Genomic DNA, 21,997 nt, shown 5'->3' on the forward strand with positions numbered 1-21,997 from the left:
CACAATAGTAAACATAAAAGCAGCTAAATGGTGAATATTGCGATGAGTTTTAGGATTTCATACTGTGAGCGCATCAGGTGGGACCCAACGGCGAAAAACTACCCTATCTAACAACTCAGCATGTGACTATAGTTTTCCCTGAGGGAAACCATGTGACTACAAACAGCGCAACCACTTGAGCAAAGCTTCAGCCAACGGGGCAGCGCATTTACCAGATACGGCAATCGCCGACGACAAACAATCCGCAATCACCGGTGAACAAACACTGGCAGACATCAGCGCAGGGGCGGAGTATTTTCGCTCTCAGACATCACCACTGGTGGAGTACCTGGTATCAGCCAGCTGATACAACGTCGTGTATAGCCTCACCGCGAACTGGTAAACTCCCGGGGTATCAGGTAATGCAGCAGTTTCATAGAGATTCTGCCAGCGTCTCGCATACCTATATGGAGGCTCGCATACGAGTCTGTCGATTGCGTAAAGGAAGGTACATATATGGAGGTTCTTTTCTAAGAGTTCGTACATGACGATTCCGTGTGGTGAAGCCATGTGTCGCATCGAACACAGGGACGCCATATTGCGGTTTGGGAGGGGAGGAGATGCGTAGTACGCAGGCAGTCCGAGGTGTGAGGGGGGAGGGAGGGAGGGGAGGGATGACCTTAGCCCCATTACCTGCGCCGCGTTCCAGTCCCGTTGTGATGGGGGAGGGGAGGGGAGGGAGGGGCTTCCTGCGTAGTAGGTACGCACATTTGATGCGGTCAGTGGAACAGCGAACACGGAAGGAGCCACGCACACGGTCCACATATGTACCGCTGCCAAAGGTTTTGTCCGAATCGTCTCGATACAGATGTTGAAATCGGCGAACGGAATTGCCAACGTCCCATTTGCTAAGAAGGTGTTGACAGGGCTGCTGAAGGTAGAGCCATATATATGGTATGCTGTGCCATGTTATCGCACATTTCGCGTTATAACACCCATGCGTACCGTTTTATAACAAGCAGTAAACCCCGACATTGTGAATTATCAGGGTTACCACCATACTAAGCGATTTCAACCGTAACCACACATAAAATTACGCCATCAGACATAATATACTGTGGTATCGCACGCAATATAGCACGCATTGGTACAGATCAGTGACCGTATTAGCATAGCATACATCGTCAACTCGCGAAAGGTGTCCAATTTTCCATGCAGCAGCTGCGTCGCGACTAGTCGATCATATGGGTCTCACTGGGATAATTTATCACAACGTCACCGACTCCAGTAGGACTCCAAGTAAGACACCAGGAGCTTTTGCCAGGTTTCCATACCCAGTGTCGCGATAATTTAGATCATTGTCAAGGCGGTTCCCAAGTACAGCGCTCCCCTGTGCATGGCTTTTTGGTTGTTGCCCTATTTCTCCTTCCTTCAACCGCAGGTTAATGGACTGCAAAGGTTGACTAAACAACCAACATGCGTAGAGAAACGGATCAGGGATTGGACATGCACGGCTCGAGACAACAAAAACGTACCACACCAGCTACCAGACTTGTCAAAACGTCACCTCTGATTAGTCAACTGGTCAGTTCCACTGAAAGGCGTGAAAGGATTCAGTTCCGCTGAATGGTGAAAGGGTGCACAGCGCCTCATGAGTGACAGTCTAGGCGCACAAAGCGCTTAACTATACATACAGGTAATGGGCTCCGAGGTGTAGCTGGTTTAACGAGCTGCCTGTTCTTCGAAAGGTTCTCGAAAGGTTCTTCGAACAGCGGCTTTTTACGCGCTTTTTTGTCATCTCACTTGACTCTCGTCGGTATCTTTATTTTGCGTAAATATTTTTTCCAGTCCGAAAGAGGGTACAGAAATGACATATCCCTCCTCCCCTCCCCCCCCCCCGATCGACTAACGCTTTTCCTCTTAAGGTTAAGAGGCTATTCAAAGAACAAACTCAGGACAACGAAACAGCTGGTAAGAACCCCATCGCTCGGCTGTTCGTGGTCATTATGGGATCAAATGACAGTTCATGACGGAATTTAGCAGCCAACACAATCAGGCATGGTCAAACCAACGACAGAGCTGCTATCGTGTCACGCCTATCGTGAATTTCTCGGCACAAGCGGGGAACAAAACAACGAGTCGCTCACGAATAAGGCATAACCCACAATATCGCTGTTCAAGATACAGCGGCTCAACAGTAAATGGAGCAGATGTGATATGCTGCAAGCATATTGAGATTTTTCTTCTTTACATCTGGTTACCAAGACGTATAAAGTGCATACTGCATAGTGCACACGTCTGATTTTAGGCCAACTGATAATCAAAACAATGCTTACCGATCTCCCTCCCGGGCCTCCCCTCCCTCGCCTCCCATGCGTGTCCTGTAACGGTACCTCCCCCTCGTCAGACAGGATGGAGGTCGCTCAACTGGAGTGGGCCTCCAATCGACCACACCCTTCCCAGACACATCCGGCAAGTGTAGCCAGACCAGGATCAGGATCAGGATACGATTGGATCGGCCGCCGCCCTCTAGAGGGGCGTGGATGACCGCACCCGGCTCCTCCGATGCTCATTTGACCCACCACATGACCGCACCAAGGTCATCTAACTATAGAGATGACTCACGGAACTTATCTGACCGATGATCAGCGTTGGCGAATATCTCGCAAAACGCTGTCAGGATTGATTTGAAAGGGTATGCGCTGCTCCACTATTCAATCGGCACATGAGTCACGGGTAGCACGTGACACGTCATTGGCCGTGAAACTTTCATCAGCGTGAGAGCACGTGGGACCTCTGACGTAGTACACCGTCCTCGTGGCCGGTAGCCCGGTGCCACAGGGGCGAGACGTGTCAGAGCACGTCGCGCCACGTGGGAGAATGCCTATCCCAAACGCACCGCCCCAGGGTCCGTTCAGGCGGCCCTCGGGTAGTGGACGATGCGTCGGTTGGGACGTGCTAGAACTTGTCGAAATTGGGGCATCGACGGACCAGGGAGTGACGGAATATATGGCGTCACGCAGTTTGTTATTGGTTAAATATATTGCTTCCGTCGCCAAAACCATGGTAAACTTGTACCACAGAAAACAATTATTTGCACTCTGCCACACTCTGCAAAATCGACGAACGATTACGTTGAGCTGGGCAGCATGTATTTATTACTCGTGCCTGGCCAAAATATATGAAAATTTGGCTGGTCTTCTCCGGTTTCGCGTGCAATGACATGCGGCGCCAGAAGCATCAATGTGATGTCGACAAATCACAATGATCTGTGCACTCAGCTGCCCAGTTGACACATCCGCCATCAATCCTCATGACTGAAATTGAAATGAATAGCGATTTAAGCAACGGGCGAACAACAAACAAGGCCATTAATCATGGAGCTTTCAGCTTTGAACACTGAGCCTGCTGTGATGAAGATAATCAGTGCCATTGGTCATACTGCGCACAACCGTCTGATAGCTATCCCGATTAGAAAGAAAATGACGAAATGCGACATGTCCAATCAATGATACACGGAAAAACCACTTCCGTAATCTTACTACAAACGTCAGAAACATCACCAAATTAGCTCGCTAAATATAGGCGACGAGCTGCAGGTTGCTAAATTTGCAGTTCGTCTTTCCACATTTTCCGCAACTGCGCACGCGGCGCAAAGCGTGGACCTTCTGGGCAAGGTGCGCTCCAGTGTTGGTGTGACGCAGCGGAGTGGCCTTGTCCCACAATTTCCCGGCCCGTGGCGTAAGCGGTCGCCGACGCAGGGCTCTCTCCCACGCCCGTCCGGTCGGACTGCTGGTCAGCTGCGCCACTGGGGAGGCCGGCAGGTCAGGTCGATGCCACCAGCTCCGTCATCAGGCAGAGGGTCAACGCCACCGCCACTGCTGGTCAGCGTCACTGGACCGGGCACCGGCACCGGCCGGCAGCAGGCGCTGGCATGGCAATGTAACAGCTAGGCATAAACTTCGGCGCGCCCAAATATATCTAGTAAACCAACCACAGCTTCGGAAAACGGGATATTTCACTCGTCCGTGGTGGCAGGGTGCATTTTAGTCTTTGACAAATTATTGGTTGTGAGATCCGCGATCGAAGTCATTAGACATCTGGGTCAACCCCAAACCGAAGGGCACAGGCGAGGGTTACGTCTGCCTTCCCGTGACCCTGGGCTCCTCCTCCGAAAAGGTCACGGCCCTCATACAAAAGTGTAACAAAGTGTACTTCCGCCGGAGCACGTGTAACCTCTTCAGTTCAAGCTAATGCAGCAATCACAACGGGCCCAATGGTTGAATGAAGTAGAAATCCCGTGCCAGCAAATGAGTTACGTGATGTTCACACAAATGACAAACTGCGATACGCCAACAGTAAAATAAACAGCCAACGAAATCTGACAGGGAACAAAACCACAGGTCGTTTCACACCACTAAATCACGACAGGCATCATGGACCTACATCCGACATTAGCATTATCATCATTAATTTAATTTCGCCGCCAGGACGTACCAAGTTTTAGAGGCAAACCCGCGGGAATTCACGCTAGAATGGCATCTATGTAAGCTCCACCCCACTCCAACCCTTTCGAGGCCGCGATATGGTCTCCTGCTCTTTCTACTGGGTTGAAAGCGCAGAAGATCAAATCACGGCCTAGATGTTCTATTACGTTGATGTACGTACTTAGTGCGTACCAAGACGTCAGCAAAAACTGAGCGAGTTGAGGAGTTGGGGGAGTTTTCATGTCACTGACATTTTTTTTCATAAACGAAAGTATGCGCGCTCATTTTTCCATTAGGTCAACTCAGCGCTGCATCTCTCAAACGAATGCAACTGGGGCGCTTTTAGGCTGGATTTTCCGGTGTGGGATGCTCTGCCGCGAGCTGCGTAGTAGGTCAATGGAACTAAGCGATATAGGGGTGACAGCATACTGTCAAGTGTGTAAAATATTCATGACATATCACAGTGTGCATTGGGACGGTGATGGAGGGAGAAAAAAGAGAGGGAGGGAGGGAAAGTGAGGAATGGCGAGTAGCAGAAACAGAAGCGGAGGGAGGAGCTATTGAAAACAGGATGGGGATAATGGGAAAACCGTCCGCTGTTGTTCACAACAATCAATTTAAGTATCAAGGAGAATCGGTACGGCGATTACAGGACGTGTCTCGCCTAATTCAATTGCCGATTTTTCAGCTACGAACAATAAACAACAACATTCCACATGGACAGCAGTCACTCGGCCTTTCCTGACAGCGCTCCTTTCTGTTTCTGAAGAGAACCCCTTTCAGAGCCCACCGTAGTGAAGCATCGCCTTATCCTGGCCGGGGACAGAAGTCGCATTACCGTTTCGCGGGAAACTCGAGGGCTCAGCGGTGTGATAACCAGTTCTCTAAGCTCAACTCGTCCTGTCAGCCAGCCTAGCGACGCGGGCTCGGCAACAGGGGCCGCGCGCAGGGGGCGGCAGACTGAGGCGATCAGGGCCCCGAACCGGTACCGACTACCTGGGCTGGCAATATAATGGTGGGTTGCTGGGCGTACTCCACCCCGAGCAGTGACCCCGCAGGACCCCCACGTGGACACGGCTGGGGGTGTTGGGTGAAGAGCTCAGCAAGGGAGAACGGGAGCGGACTTTGGGCTGTTGCTGAGGAGGTCAACTGACCCCGGTGTCTACGGCCCACCCTGTGACCCAATGACCTTAGCTGTCACCGGCGGCAGCACAGGGAGCGAGTCAGAAGTGGACTGAGCTTACCCCATCGCCTTATAAACGTGCGGACCTACCACTACTGAATGGGTTTATCAAATTCCCCCGTAGACACGTGCAAATTTATGGGCTACATTCCAGAAGCCGTACACAAATGACAGCGAATTATGCTTACGTTGGATTCATTCAGCTAGGACCCAGCACGAAACAGGAAGTCCACAACCGCAGCTGTACCACAGCATCGGTGCATCAGACCATAATTCTCACCTCATAAGTGTGGCAGCCGTTCGTTCGCCAAAGAATTATGCTTGCCACTTTGCCGGTCATTATGTCACAAATGACACGAATAAATATGTTAATGTTGGAAATTAACACCATGCCGGTCCGCAGTTGTCGGCTTGAATTAGGGCCCGCTGAAATACGCCGCTAATCAGCTGGCGGCTGCAGTTCGTCCGGCCGCCATATGTCAGCGAGGTCAGCTGAGAGGTCACCGAGGTCAGCTGAGAAGTCAGCGAGGTTGGCTGAGGTCAGGAAGGTCAGCTCGCTACGCAATCAGGGGAAAACTACGAAAAGGAGTTCACAGGGTCCGACGAGAAGGAGTTCACAGGGTCCCTCAGTACTACGACTTTGCAGCACACAACTAGAGGCTGTCCCGGCGCACCACGCGGTTGGTTCAATGCTGCCATGGTCCACGTGGCTTTACCGTCGCCCTTGACCACACGGTACCCACGCCATGGTTCGAATTGCGGACCCGTAATATAAACAATACATTGAAGCCGGTCCCCTAAAACACGGCCTTCAGAAGGACGCAGACTTCAAACTACGGCATTCGAGCCTCGAGGGCACGGCCACATAAACTTGTGGTTCTGCGCACAACAGCCAGCGAAGTCGATGTCCGGCCAGGTCCAGGCAAACGCACACGGGGGTCACCTTGTGCATAGGCACGCGCGTCACCGCGAAGGGGGGGGGGTCCGGTCCAGAACACTGGGAGCGCGTGTTTGCTCGCCCAGAGGAAGTGACGAAGGTCGTAAGGTGGGGGGGTCTCGGGGGGGGGGGGGTGGTAGGTCGTCTTGTGTCGGGTTTGTAACCGTTTTGTTGGAAACATTGCAGACGTGTAATTGCGACGCGTGTGTTCCCGAAATATAAAATGGCGTTTATCAACGGGAAACGACGGAGAGAGATGGGCTGCTGCCGTTTTCTGCGCTGGAAAGAGCGTAACATGTGCTGCTTTTCTTTTCTCTCTTACCTTTCATTCAAGTTCGAACCGTGTTCGGGGCAATTAGTTCACCGATATGGGCATTTCACCTTGCTGGACCAGACTGCAGGAATTATGTATGACCTGCGACTCCTTAGCAAATAAGTTGTGATGAATTTAACCTTCAAATGGCGAGCCACTGTTAGACTAGTGGCAGCAGCACACGAATCTATTTTTAGGTCAACGATTACAGTAATCAGGATGATAAATAGAGCCGGTGAGATAAAAATAGAATGAGCACGGGATACGATTGTTGGGATACGAGATAAGGGCTACGATTCTCACTGCGTGGTTTTCATCAGCGAGACGTCAAAGCAATCGACAGCGTATCTTTCATTGTGTAATATTCCCAGAAAAATCGGTGAAGTGGGCACCGGAAGCCGGACAATCAGAAGAGGGGCGTTGATAAAGACTGAACAATCGCGTTGGAGGGGCGAGCAGTAATCGCCACGCACATCGTATGTGGATCGCTCTTAAATGTAAATACAATTGGTGCAGCGATTGGGGGCGTCAGCGCAGGATAAGTATCGGCAAAGAGCGGTAAAAATTGTTACTCCTCAGTGGTGGAAGACACCTCAACCAGACTACCTCACTGTGAGCAAAGCCCAGTCCGCTCCATCTCAACTCGACTTCTAGTTGATGGCCGTCTGCACCCAAATCGCGTTATCGTTCATATCATGATCGATAACAAGACTTAGGCCGACGACGAGTGTGTCTATAGGACGGTATTTTTGGATTGAAAGTTGCTATTGGGGAGGGTGGGAGGGGATCGTTTTCCACAGCCTGTCGCTTCGTTTCCACCCTTCCGCACTGTCCGCCGCCTCTGAGCGCGCGCCTTGGACTGTCTGACCTGTTTTGCGGCCTGTGTACTGTGCGTGTCTTATCTCGCCTCGGCCGAAGCCCGGTCCCCTCCCCCTGGACCCGGGTCGTCAACCGCGCCACGACTCGGGTCTCCTCCCACCCCTCTGCCCCTCCCTCCCTCCTCGTGCTGGCCATCCTCCGCTCCCTCTATTCGAGCCCCAAATCAAGCTAATAGGTGGGCCCTATTACTGATTAGGGTGTCTCATACCGTACGCTCCCCAGATCTGTTGTCCAGTATTGGCTGTTGATGGCCGTCTGCACCCAAATCGCGTTATCGTTCATATCATGATCGATAACAAGACGCCAAAATCGCCAACGGAGCAGAATGTACGCGGTTATATAGGGATTCTGATTGTTTGCAATGCACACGACGTTCGGCATGAACAGTGTTTTGTGCGCAGTTCCATAGCCTGCCGTGTCCGTCTGTCTGCTGTTTGCACTTCTCTTCGGCCCGCCGACGCGGCGAGTAGTGTTATGGGTTACGCCAGGTCCCCCTTTTCTAGCGTCCGCACACACTGACGAACACTTCCCTTCCCCATGTCGCCGAACCCCCCTCTCTCCCCACTCTCTCTCTTTTCTCTCCCTCCCCCTCTCTCTCTCTCTCCTCTCCCTCTCCCTCACTTTCCTCCCCGTCCGACGTCCGACTACGGGACGGACGGGCCCGTCCCACGGTCCCTCTCTTGTTTGTCGGTTTTCTGGGGGTGTAGCTTTATTACCGCAACGGCCGTCCAGAACCAATAAACAGGGTCGCCAGGTGTCCTTATGGTGTGTTATTCCTCAGCGACGGCAAAGTCCAAGTCGGCGCGGAGCCAAGCGTCTAAAGTCGACGCGGAGCCAAGCGTCTATGTGCGCCTGTTCGGCGATGGCCGCGCTGAGCGGCCGCAGTTCTATGCACACAGCATTGGTTAATGGTTTGCCCATCTCCTTATTCGCTACCGCTTATAATTGCCATTGTTCCATAAATTTTTAATGGGTCAACATGGTTCAGGCATGTGGAATTGCCTCACCGATACGGTTCAGGCGTACCGGGCGCATAAATGAGCCCACATGGTTCACGCATGTGTGGCTTGGTGCTGCGTCGATATTGTTCACGCATACCTGACGAACAGCGAGTTTTGTAATGGGTCAACATGGTTCAGGCATGTTAAAGTGTCTCACCGATACGATTCAGGTGGGTTCAGGCGTACCGGGCGCATAAATGAGCCCACATTGTTCACGCATGTGTGGCTTGGTGCTGCGTCGATATGGTTCACGCATACCTGACGAACAGCGAGTTTTTAATGGATCAACATGGTTCAGGCATGTTGAATTGCCTCTCCGATACGGTACAGGCGTAATTGGCGCATAAATGAGCCCACATGGTGCACGCATGTGTGGCTTGGTGCTGCGTCGATACGTCGATATGGTTCAGATATACCTGGCAAACAGCGAGTTTTACTGGGTCAACATGATTCAGGCATGTTGAATTGCCGCACCTATGCGTGTCAGAATACCGGACGCGTAGATGAGCCCAGATGGTTCAGGCATGTGTGTCTTGGAGCCGCGTCGATATGGTTCATGCATACTGTACGAACAGCTGATTTAACTGTCAACATGGTTCATGCATGTTGAATCGCCTCACCGATACGGGTCAGCGAACCGGGCGCGTAATCCAGCCGCCCACATGATTCAGGCATTTTTGGCTGAGGGTCGCGTAGATATGATTCAGGCATCACGACGAACAATGCATTTAACAGTCAACATGATTCATGCATGTTGAATTGCCGCACCGCTACTGGTCAGGCGTACCGAGCGCCTAAATGAGCCCACATGGTTCAGGCATGTGTGCCTGGGGCCGCGTCGATATGGTTCAGGCATATTTGACGAACAACGAATTTAGCTGTGTCAACATGATTCATGCATGTTGCATTGCCGCGCCGATACGTGTCAGAATACCGGGCACATAGATGAGCCCACATGATTCAGGCATGAGCTGCGTCGATATGGTTTAGACGTACCTGACGCACAACGGATTTAACTGTGTCAACATGATTCATGCATGTTGAATCGCCGCACCGATGCGTGTTAGAATACCGGGCGCATAATTTGGCCCGCATGATTCAGGCATGTTTGGGTGGGAGCTGCGTCGATATGGGTTAGACGTACCTGACGCACGACGGATTTAACTGTCAACATGATTCATGCATGTTGAATCGCCTCATCGATACGGGTCAAAGAACCGGCGTATGTGAGCCCACATGGTTCAAGCGTGTGTGGCTGGGAGCCACGTAGATATGGTTCAGGCATGCCTGACGAACAACGAATTTAGCTGTGTCAACATGATCATGCATGCTGAATTTCCGTACCGATACGGATCAGAGAACCGGTGTAGGGAAGCCCACATGATTCGGGCGTGTGTGGCTGGGAGCCGCGTAGATATAGTTCAGGCATACTTGACGAACAACGAATTTAGCTGTGTCAACATGATTCATGCACATTGCATTGCCGCGCCGATACGTGTCAGAATATCGGGCACATAGATGAGCCCACATGATTCAGGCATGTGTGGCTGGTAGCCGCGTCGATGTGGCCTCACGCCGATATGTTTCAGGCATACCGGTTGCATGAATGAGCCCACGTAATTCAAGCGCGTGTGTCTTGTAGCCGCGTCGGTACGGTTCAGGCATACCTGACGAATAGCGAATTCTAACTGGGTGAACATGATTCATGCATATTTGGCCAATCGATTCTTCACGCCGATAAGGTTCAGGCATACCGGGGTACGGTTCAGGCATACCTGACGAGCAGCAAGTGTAACTGGGTCAAAACTGGGTCGTGCATGTTTGATAGATCAATTTCTCACGCCGATATGGGTCAGGCAGACTGGGCGCACAAATGAGCTCACGTGATTCGGGCGCGTGTGGCTTGTAAGCCGTGTCGGTACGGTTCAGTCATATCCGACGAACAGTGATGGAACTGGGTCAACATGGTTCATGCATGATCAATCGCTTCCTCACGCCGATATGGGTCAGGCATTCCGGGCGCTTAAATGGGCGCTGCGTCCATTGTCCTCCCTGACTGCGGGAGGGGTTGTCCTGTGCAAATAGCTCCCGACCGACTGCTGGAGTCGTGGGTCCCTCCCCAGTGTTATCGGACTGAAAAGGTCAACCACTTGGCCCCACAGAGGTGACCCCTGCGTCCCTCCCGCGCCTTCCCCTCCCCCTCGTGAACTGGGGGTGGTTTTACACGCCGCGACGCACGGCGGCGGTGTCCCGACGTGACGTAACGGCTCTATTACTGCTGACGGCCGAGTGTTGGCCGCCCGACCGGTGGGCGCGCGCAGCGGAATGGGTGGGGGAGCCCCGTCCGCGGAAGTACAGCTGGCACTCCCCGGCGGCCATCACGGCGACAATGCTTTGATGTGTGCATTTGTTCTGGTGACGTCACCCGGCACCCAACGAATAGCGTCATTGGCTCCATCTTAGTCAGGCGGGGCGCCGCGTCGATATGGTTTAGGCATACCTGACGAACAGCGAATTTAACTGACAACATGATTCATGCATGTTGAATCGCCGCATCGGTACGGTTCAGGCGTACCGGGCGCATAGATGAGCCCACATGGTTCAGGCATTTGTGACTTGGCGCTGCGTCGATTTGGTTCAGGCATATCTGACGAACAGCGACTTTTACTCTGTCAACATGAATCAGGCATGTTGCATTGCCGCACCGATACGGTGCAGGCGTACCCGGCGCATAAATGAGCCCACATGGTTCAGGCATGTGTGGCTTGGCGCTGCGTCGATATGGTTCAGGCATACCTGACGAACAGCGAGTTTTACTGTGTCAACATGATTCATGCGTGTTGAATTGCCGCACCGATACGGTGCAGGCGTACCCGGCGCAAAGATGAGCCCACATCGTTCAGGCATGTGTGGCGTGGCGCTGCGTCGATATGGTTCAGGCATATCTGACGAACAGCGAGTTTTACTGTGTCAACATGATTCATGCATGTTGCATTGCCGCACCGATGCGGTGCAGGATACCCGGCGCATAAATGAGCCCACATGGTTCAAGCATGTGTGGCTTGGCGCTGCATCGATATGGTTCAGGCATATCTGACGAACAGCGAGTTTGACAGTGTCAACATGATTCATGCATGTTGAATTGCCGCACCGATACGGTGCAGGCGTACCCGGCGCATAAATGAGCCCACATGGTTCAGGCATGTGTGGCTTGGCGCTGCGTCGATATGGTTCAGGCATATCTGACAAACAGCGAGTTTTACTGTGTCAACATGATTCATGCATGTTGCATTGCCGCACCGATACGGTGCAGTCGTACAGGGACCCGCAGTTACATGCCTGAACCATGTGGGCTCATTTATGCGCCGGGTACGCCTGCACCGTATCGGTGCGGCAATTCAACATGCATGAATCATGTTGACACTGTCAAACTCGCTGTTCGTCAGATATGCCTGAACCATATCGATGCAGCGCCAAGCCACACATGCTTGAACCATGTGGGCTCATTTATGCGCCGGGTATCCTGCACCGCATCGGTGCGGCAGGTTGCATGAATGAGCCCACGTAATTCAAATCTTGTAGCCGCGTCGGTACGGTTCAGGCATACCTGACGGATAGCGAATTCTAACTGGGTGAACATGATTCACGCATATTTGGCCAATCGATTCTTCACGCCGATAAGGTTCAGGCATACCGGGGTACGGTTCAGGCATACCTGACGAGCAGTAAATTTAACTGGGTCAAACTGGGTCATGCATGTTTGGTAGATCAATTTCTCACGCCGATATGGGTTAGGCAGACTGGGCGCACAAATGAGCTCACGTGATTTTGGGCGCGTGTTGCTTGTAAGCCGTGTCGGTAAGATTCAGTCATATCCGACGAACAGTGATTGAACTGGGTCAACATGGTTCATGCATGATCAATCGCTTCCTCACGCCGATATGGGTCAGGCATTCCGGGCGCTTAAATGGGCGCTGCGTCCATTGTCCTCCCTGACTGCGTGAGGGGTTATCCTGTGCAAATATCTCCCGACCGACTGCTGGAGTCGTGGGTCCCTCCCCCGTGTTATCGGACAAAAGGTCAAGCACTTGGCCCGACTGAGGTGACCCCTGCGTCCCTCCCGCGCCTTCCCCTCCCCCTCGTGAACTGGCGGTGGTTTTACACGCCGCGACGCCCGGCGGCGGTGTCACGACGTGACGTAACGGCTCTATTACTGCTGACGGCCGAGTGTTGGCCGCCCGACCGGTGGTTGCGCGCAGCGGAATGGGTGGGGGAGCCCCGTCCGCGGAAGTACAGCTGGCACTCCCCAGCGACCATCACAGCGACAATGCTTTGATGTGTGCATTTGTTCTGGTGACGTCACCCGACACCCAACGAATAGCGTCATTGGCTCCATCTTAGTCAGGCGGGGCGCTGCGTCGATATGGTTCAGGCATACCTGACGAACAGCGAGTTTACTGTGTCAACATGATTCATGCATGTTGAATTGCCGCACCGATACGGTGCAGGCGTACCCGGCACATAGATGAGCCCACATGGTTCAGGCATGTGTGGCTTGGCGCTGCGTCGATATGGTTCAGGCATATCTGACGAACAGCGAGTTTTACTGTGTCAACATGATTCATGCATGTTGCATTGCCGCACCGATACGGTGCAGGCGTACCCGGCGCATAAATGAGCCCACATGGTTCAGGCATGTGTGGCTTGGCGCTGCATCGACGTGGTTCAGGCATATCTGACGAACAGCGAGTTTTACAGTGTCAACATGATTCATGCATGTTGAATTGCCGCACCGATACGGTGCAGGCGTACCCGGCGCATAAATGAGCCCACATGGTTCAGGCATGTGTGGCTTGGCGCTGCGTCGATATGGTTCAGGCATATCTGACGAACAGCGAGTTTTACTGTGTCAACATGATTCATGCATGTTGCATTGCCGCACCGATACGGTGCAGGCGTACCCGGCGCATAAATGAGCCCACATGGTTCAGGCATGTGTGGCTTGGCGCTGCGTCGATATGGTTCAGGCATATCTGACGAACAGCGAGTTTTACTGTGTCAACATGAATCATGCATGTTGCATTGCCGCACCGATACGGTGCAGTCGTACCCGACGCATAAATGAGCCCACATGGTTCGGGCATGTGTGACTTGGCGCTGCGTCGATATGGTTCAGGCATATCTGACGAACAGCGACTTTTACTCTGTCAACATGAATCAGGCATGTTGCATTGCCGCACCGATACGGTGCAGGCGTACCCGGCGCATAAATGATCCCACATGGTTCAGGCATGTGTGGCTTGGCGCTGCGTCGATATGGTTCAGGCATATCTGACGAACAGCGAGTTTTACTGTGTCAACATGATTCATGCATGTTGAATTGCCGCACCGATACGGTGCAGTCGTACCCGGCGCATAAATGAGCCCACATGGTTCAGGCATGTGTGGCTTGAAGCTGCGTCGATATGGTTCAGGCATATCTGACGAACAGCGAGTTTTACTCTGTCAACAATAACATGAATCAGGCATGTTGCATTGCCGCACCGATACGGTGCAAGCGTACCCGGCGCATAAATGAGCCCACATAGTTCAGGCATGTGTGGCTTGGCGGTGCGTCGATATGGTTCAGGCATATCTGACGTATGTACAGCGAGTTTTACTGCGATATGGGTCAGGCCAACCGGTCGCCAAATGAGCCCGTGTACCCGACGAACAGTGAATTTAACTGGGTCTACATGGTTCATGCATGTTGATTGTTGCTGCTCTGCACCGGTATGGGTCAGGCATACCAGGCGCATTAATGAGCCCACACGATTCAGCCATGTGTACAAGCAGCGTCGGTACGGTTCTGTCGTACCTGACGAACAGCGGATTTAACTGGGTCAACATGGTTCAGACATGTTGGTTCTCCGCTCTGTGTTACTGTGACATGGACAACGAGCCGGTATATACATTCATACCCAGATGGAGCGGGTGGTATTGTATCAGTTGTTCACTATCAATGACTCTGGACACACACATCTGCGATGTGCGTCTCTGCACAACGGTCTATCCCACTGGTATTGATTCGTTCACAGCATCAGCATAATCCATTCGCTTGACTTTTCGGCGAGTCAGCCATGCAGGCAGCAGGCTCCTTATATGACTAGTATCGCTAGCACGCTAGCCTGACTTACCGGCCATGTCCGTCTCCCTTGGTCCCCCTCTGCTGAGCACCAGGTACTCTGTCGCTCCACAAACCTGTCTCCCGGCCTTCTACTTTTCCTGCTCGCTCGTTTAACAGCGCTTAGCTCGACGCTCGATTCCCACTCTCTCGCTTTGTCCGTCACCGCTGCGACCGCACGATCGTTTTCCACAGCCTGTCGCTTCGTTTCCACCCTTCCGCACTGTCCGCCGCCTCTGAGCGCGCGCCTTGGACTGCCCGACCTGTTTTGCGGCCTGTGTACTGTGCGTGTCTTATCTCGCCTCGGCCGAAGCCCGGTCCCCTCCCCTGGACCCGGGTCGTCAACCGCGCCACGACTCGGGTCTCCTCCCACCCCTCTGTTCCTCCCTCCCTCCTCGTGCTGGTCATCCTCCGCTCCCTCTATTCGAGCCCCAAATCAAGCTATTACTCCTCAGTGGTGGAAGACACCTCAACCAGACTACCTCACTGTGAGCAAAGCCCAGTCCGCTCCATCTCAACTCGACTTCTATTGACATATCGACTACCGATGCATCCCGGATCTGGCGCACGACTCCATAAAACTTTCAAACGCCAGAAAAGTTCGGGGCTGTCACATTCAGCGTAGCCATCTCACAGTCGGTGGCCAGTTCGATGGCCATTTCACAGTCGTCTGGACAGAGGCTCATAGAGTCCATAGTACGTGACACCTCGGACAGTGGACGCTCGCACCGTCCAACGCCCAAGCCGTTCCAACCAATACGGAGAGCAGCAACAGCCCATCTCGTTTTCACTTTTTCAAAAAAAAAATGAAGACACGCCACAGTGCGCCAGCTCCGACCTCGCGAGAAAGCCGCCCGCAAGCTCTAACGCCCCGGGAATACCCGTGAGACATGAGCCAGGTTTGACCACGTGAGTTAATTGCCCATAAGCCAGCTCTAACTTCGGAAGTAAACAATGCCCCAGCTCTAGCCTCGGCAGAAGCCTGTGCACCACTATTCTCCTCGTGAAAACACCTGCATCCCGGGGCCGGGAATGCGTGATGTGGCAAACAGCGTCGGCACACGGCCGGCGGTAGCCTGTTTACTGCTCCGAGAGGCGGGCCATCGCCGCGGGCCACCTCCGCGCTCAGATGCCGCGTGGTGGGCGGAGGGAGGGAGGAGGAGGCACACAGGGCATTTGAATGTGGCGCCAACGAGGTCGGACGCGGGCGGTGAAGAAATGGCGCGAAACGGCCAAGGTGAAGGGCTGAGGATGCTGGAGAGATTTGAAGGAAATAATAATGCTGGGAGGCGGTTTACGATGAAAGTAAAGCAAGGCGGGGTATGATAGGAGATGAATAATTCAATAGTGCACAGTGCAGTATCTAACGGGTAAGAAACATCAACATATTCCATGCGCAAGATCCAGTGAAAAATTAGGCTTCAAAACTTTGGCCGTCCGGCCTAGCTTCTCGACACTGCGAAAGCCAAGTAGATCACTCCCTCTAGAGTCTAGGCCCAACTTTGGCCCTCCCCCCTCCCTCCTCGCGGCTGTAACAGGTCGGAACATGTCAGGGGGTGTCACTCTCCCCTGTATCGATCTCCCCCAGTCTCGCCGCGGCCCCGCGCCCGACGGTGCACGACCTCACGGGCTTCCTGTTCAGATCCGCCAAATTAATCCACCTCATAACTCCCCGAGCTACCGCGCGTTTATCCATCACGCTGTCATAGGTCTTCCCAATGTGTTGGTATATCGCGATGAAGCGAGCCAACCCCACCACAGTGCGGCGGAGACACTGCGAAACGTGGCGAAACGTCTCGCGACGCGCGGCGAGTGGCCACGGGTCAACGCGCCCGACCGGCCGGGTTGATGACCCGGGCGTCGGAACGACGTTCAAACTGCGTCATTCTGCCGCCGCCGCCGCCGTCGGGGTTTCCCAGCCGTCTGAATTCGCTCCGCGGGGACAGCATCCGTCATCCAGACTTCATCATAGAGCGGGGTGAGGTCGGGCTATATCACACAATTTAATCGTCCCTCAGTCGTCTCATTGAGCCCCATCAAAGGGAAGACACCATCGCGTTATCAAAAGACGTCATCAGAGGGCAGACACCTACAGACTTCATTACCAAGTAAGAAAAGCATTCAGACCTATCGAGTGCCACCACGGAACCCACGCAGCCCAGCGCGACGTAGCCTTGCCTCCTGGAATTTGGAAAGCCAGTCGAAGAAGGCGTTCCGTAACGGAAACAACGCCATGCGACAATACAGACGGACAACGGACGACGGACGACCCTGAATGAGAACTTACCTCGTCTAGCAGACGACGCCAAGTCCTTCAGAGACGATGTCAGGCCTCCTATATTTTCAGCTCGGGGCCACCGGAACCTACGGGGAAAAACCAGCTGGTTAGCGGGCGGACCGGAAGTAACAGAGTAAATAAACGGCTTCGCGGTAAATCAACTGTGAGCGGTCGTAGTCGGCTCGAAACCGGAGACGTCATCAAATATCGGTCAGGCTTTGGTGTACCACGCAGCATATCGTGCTTTTTAGAAATTGCCCGATATGAAGTGAATATGAAAGAACCAAGAAACAGGCCACACAGGGACTACGGTGTAAATGAATGAGCGAATGAATGAATGAGTGAATGACGGTGCCTCATGTATGACGGCCGCGACTATGAAAACACACTGACAAGCACCACGTCGAGTGTTAGGTTCACTCATGAACAGTTAACGAACATGAAAAGGTCCGGTTAGTGGATCGGCGCACATCCGGGCCAAGACTCGGTGAAACCGACACAAGCAGCTGACGGTGCTTCAGAGGCTAACGGAGCTTCAGCTTTCGAACCGCGGCAATGGGTCATGAAGATGTGCAAATAGTAGAGAAGGAACGCCTCATCATGCATCAGTTTTTTTCAGCCACGGCGCCGCACAAGAAACTGACCAGTCACGGGAACGTTTCGCATTGAAAAATTGCAGACAGTGCAGGTCCAGGCATGCAGAAGGTGCACTGGGTCGTCTACAAGCTGAAAGACAGTCACACATACCTTAGGTCGTACGCAGCGACTCCCTAGGTTACTGCTGGCTATCTGTTTTCCCAAAAATCGTGAACACTCAGCTCAACCAAACGGGAGCTGCCCATCCACGTCCACAGTCGCTCTCCAACTGAAAGTTCTGGCCGGCCGCCGTCGAAGCGCCGCCCCCTGCCGGTCAGCCAGCGGCCGCGCTACACCCTTGCCCGCTCGACGAGCGGCGCTCGCCGGCCCGCCCTGGTTCTGGCGCGCCGCCATAGGGGGCGCGCCGCACGCGCCGCCTGGCGGTCCCGCGCGCAACGCTGAATGATATTGACGAGCGGCGAGGCTCCGCCCATTTGGTGCGCTCAGCTCTCAAACACGGGACAACAAATCCTCATTTTACTCAAATCTCTACGCAATGTTTGATAATGCTTGTTTTGAAATAGATACCAAAATAGTTTTATAGTGGTCGCCTTACTATAAATAATGCTTTTCTCGTTCGGTCCTCTGTTTTATAGCTGAGCGCACGCAGAGTGGCGAACCGTATTTACTACGCATATCCCGTTCAAAACAGATCGTAGTAGAGAGACGGTACAGTCTCGAAACTGCGGCGCCGCAGCGCGCCAGGCTGTACGGTGGGAAGTGTTTGTTGTGGATTCGGCAGGTCCCAGAGGATACCCAGGCGCCAGGCGGACACGCGCTCCAGATATGCTTGGGATGGTGCAGCATCCCGAGCCCTTGGCGTATTGCCACTAATTTTTTATGAGAAAGCTACGATTGGATGCGTGAAACGGCTGGCGCAGAATGTAGTCCGTAGACGTCTATGACTTAAGAGCTCGAGAAAGACGTCTACGGTGGTCACTGGTCAGTGACCGTGACACCTCGTAATGTGGGGGGGGGGGGGGGCGGGGACGTTCCCGTTACCCCAGCCTGGTCGGCCTTATAACGACAAGAGATAGGAAGCGTTCAATTGATAGTATAAAATCAATAAGAAACAATTTCAGTCATGAGTCAGGGAGGCCAACAAATCAGGCCACCGGGAGCTATTACAGATCATTTTTTTCTGACTGTGAGTTGTGACTATTTGGGACAAATGTTCTATTACTCGTGAACGGTACCGGCAGAGATACCGCATCACGAAAAGGGCTATTGATAAAAGAACGCCACCGCCAGGCGCCAGGGCGGCGCAGCGGGATCCCGGATCATGCATTGGGGCGGGGACGTCTAGTTCTCACTCGCGCATGATGTATCTATGAAAAAGTCATTCTCCAAAGCTAATGATGACCTTTCATGAGGTCATCATTAAGTAAAAAATCATAAAGTAAAAAATACACTTTATATAGAAATATGACACAGTTCAGACTAGACGAAATGTCTACTAAGTAGACGTTTAACAGTTTGTTAATCGTCTAGACATTTAACAAATCAGCTACACGACACCTGATAATTTTTTTCTTTTTGCATGTGAAGGAATTGTAAACACTGCCTACGGTGCGGGATAACTTTCGTTAATCGTTAGGTAGGTACTTGATAATCGCCATAAAATTGTTAATCGTCAATTGCTAGTCGTTTAATCGTTAGTAAGTTATAATTAGGCGCATTAATTGTGGGCAATGCATGTGTCTAATTCAAACTTACTAACGATTAAACGAGTGAGTAACGATAACGATTTTATGACGATTATAAAGTAACCACTAATGAAAGGTCTTCGCTGCATTTATGCTGTCAATCTGTCTACCTTCGTCATTGTTTTTCTTCCTTCAGTACCTATTGCTGAAAAGTAAGACAATAAATGGCATTTTTGTTACTATAGCCGGTATAGCACAGAGTTGCTTTCGTCGATTCCATAGCTTGGCCCATAGACCTCTGTATACAGAGGTCTATGCTTGACCTCAAAAGATGTTAAAAAGTTGACTTCAGGTCAAGAGAAGGGAAACGGGAAGGGTTATATCGTCTCCACCGCGGTAGAGGAGTGAGTACGAGACGACGCGTCTATCGTCAGCGTCTATTCCGTCCTCGACATAACGAAGTCCACGATGACGTTCAATGAAGGGGGATCTCCGGGATCGGACTCGTGCGTCATGTCCGTCCATCACAATATCGGTAGTCGGCGCCAGCTTCACGGATATTCGTGCGTTGGCTACACGGATGTGTTGCACCATTACTGCGTAGTTGCGCACCCATTACCAGTTCCCGCCCCGCAATCATTAATAGTTGCGATCGACCTTGCTCCCATTATATATTCCACCGGTTCAGCTGCACACACGGATCTGAGACTAGCGTATTCAATGACGTCATCACTCCCAACTCCCCGTCCCGTGACGTCACAACTTTGTATTTCGGTCAGGCATGACGTCAAACGGTTGGGTTTCCTTGAAACTTGAAAACTCCAAGGTGACGGATGTAGTTTCGATATAGGTTGTAAAAGTTGTAAAACTAGTTGTAAAACTAGTTTGAATCGTTTGCATTTGTAACAGCAGAGAACCATTTGGGCGTTATCCGTGATCCGTGGCCGCATAGTCCGTGGCTTATCCGTGTTCCTGACAATGTATAAATTATTACCCAGCTTCGATGCATCCTCAATTGTAGAGGAATTCATGTCGGCCAAACGTCAACTGATCACACCAATTGCGATTATATTTTTACCATTTTATGTGAGCATTCCGTTCTTCGATAGATAGTCTGTCATCGTAGGTTTAATCATAGACGTTCCGGTTCTTCGTTTAGGTATACATCAGGCATCGGGTCCGGCATTCATTACTTGACCATCCCACCACTGCAAACTGCGTCGCTTACGTTACGAAAAAATGCTATTATACATGCTCGCCCTTCGGTCGATGGCGTGCTGAGACGAGGTCGAAACGACCACCTCGTCATCTACCGGCGGCTCGGCGAACTGCACGTGCGTGGAGCCGCTACCTTCGTCTGAGGGCGCCACCGTCGTGGCCGCGGAGGTGAGGGAGCCTCCTCCGGGCGAGGCGCTGCTGGCAGAGCCGCTGCTTCCCGACTCGTCCGAGTCAGCCAGATGACAGGAGGTGGCGTCAGTCGCCAGCGGCGGCGGCGGCGGCGGCTCGGCCGCGCTGCGCCGCTCCGACTGCACGTAACAGAGGATGGCTACAGCCAGCAGGATGAACCACAGGCCGCACACAATCCCCAGTACCACGGGCAGGTAGTGACGCAGCGGGTCCGCCTCCGGGCCGGCCGGCGGCGGCGACTCGGACCGAGGAGGCATCTCGGTCTCCATCTGCATGGTCAGCTCGTCTGCCGGCAGCTGGGACAGGGTGACCAGCTGTGCCAGCAGCACCGACGGCGCTGACGGCGAGCGGGCCAGTCTCAGGTGCAGGCGCGGGTCCGGCTCGTGACGGGTCACCAGGGGCGATCCCAAGAGCAGCGGTGACAGAGGCTGGTCGCCGTGCGCCAGCAGCAGGAGCGTCACCCGGCGGAGACGAGGCGACACACGCACGATCGGTAGGTGATCGGCGAGGTGCAGCACCCGGTACAGAGTCGGACCGGCGTGGGTGTACAGCAGCCGGGTCTGGATCCGCTCCAGGTCGGACGGCCGGTGCTCCAGGTGACGGCGGAGGTGGGTCGGGAACAGCGCCAGATGGAGTCGGTGGTCAGCCGGAGCCTCCACTTTGGCAGACCACAGGAAACGGCGAGCCTGGCTCGGTGCGTCGGCCACCATCTCCATACCGCTGTGCACGTAGGCCAGGGAGAAGAAGATGGAGATCGGGAACGGGGGCAGCGAGAAGCCCAGGCTGGAGGAGGAGTCTGGTGACGACAACTTGGTGTCGCACTTTGGTCCGCTGTAGTCGGGCAGACACAGGCAGAGGCAGTCGTGTAGTAGGAAGCCATGCTGGCAGTCGTGAGGGTTACAGTGCTCGCCGTCCTTTGAGAGTTCTTTAGAGCATTGTTTTTCGGTTAGATAAAAACGATCGTATATCGATAGCCGAGGATTTGTTGGCATTCTTACGTAGAGTTTCCACATATCGTGAGGGTCCTTCGTAACAACAGCGGGAATATCGCCGTTCTGAATGGATTCGAAATCACTAAAAGTGATTGA

General features: G+C 53.0%; 1 protein-coding gene across 1 annotated transcript in view; it reads right to left on the minus strand.

Annotated features, from left to right (window-relative positions):
* The window catches only part of LOC122369749 (growth factor receptor-bound protein 10-like), a 60,304-nt gene extending 42,192 nt beyond the window's left edge, over positions 1-18,112 (minus strand). The window contains exons 1-2 of the mRNA XM_043344714.1: positions 17,968-18,112; positions 17,230-17,306 (exon numbers count right to left, since the gene is read on the minus strand). The gene's annotated coding sequence lies outside the window, so the exon portion shown is untranslated. The remainder of the gene's footprint in view (positions 1-17,229; positions 17,307-17,967) is intronic.
* Between the last annotated feature and the right edge of the window lie 3,885 nt (positions 18,113-21,997).

This window comes from Amphibalanus amphitrite, unplaced genomic scaffold (assembly GCF_019059575.1).
Source record: "Amphibalanus amphitrite isolate SeventyFive unplaced genomic scaffold, NRLGWU_Aamphi_draft 001068F_arrow, whole genome shotgun sequence".
NCBI classification, from domain to species: domain Eukaryota; kingdom Metazoa; phylum Arthropoda; class Thecostraca; order Balanomorpha; family Balanidae; genus Amphibalanus; species Amphibalanus amphitrite.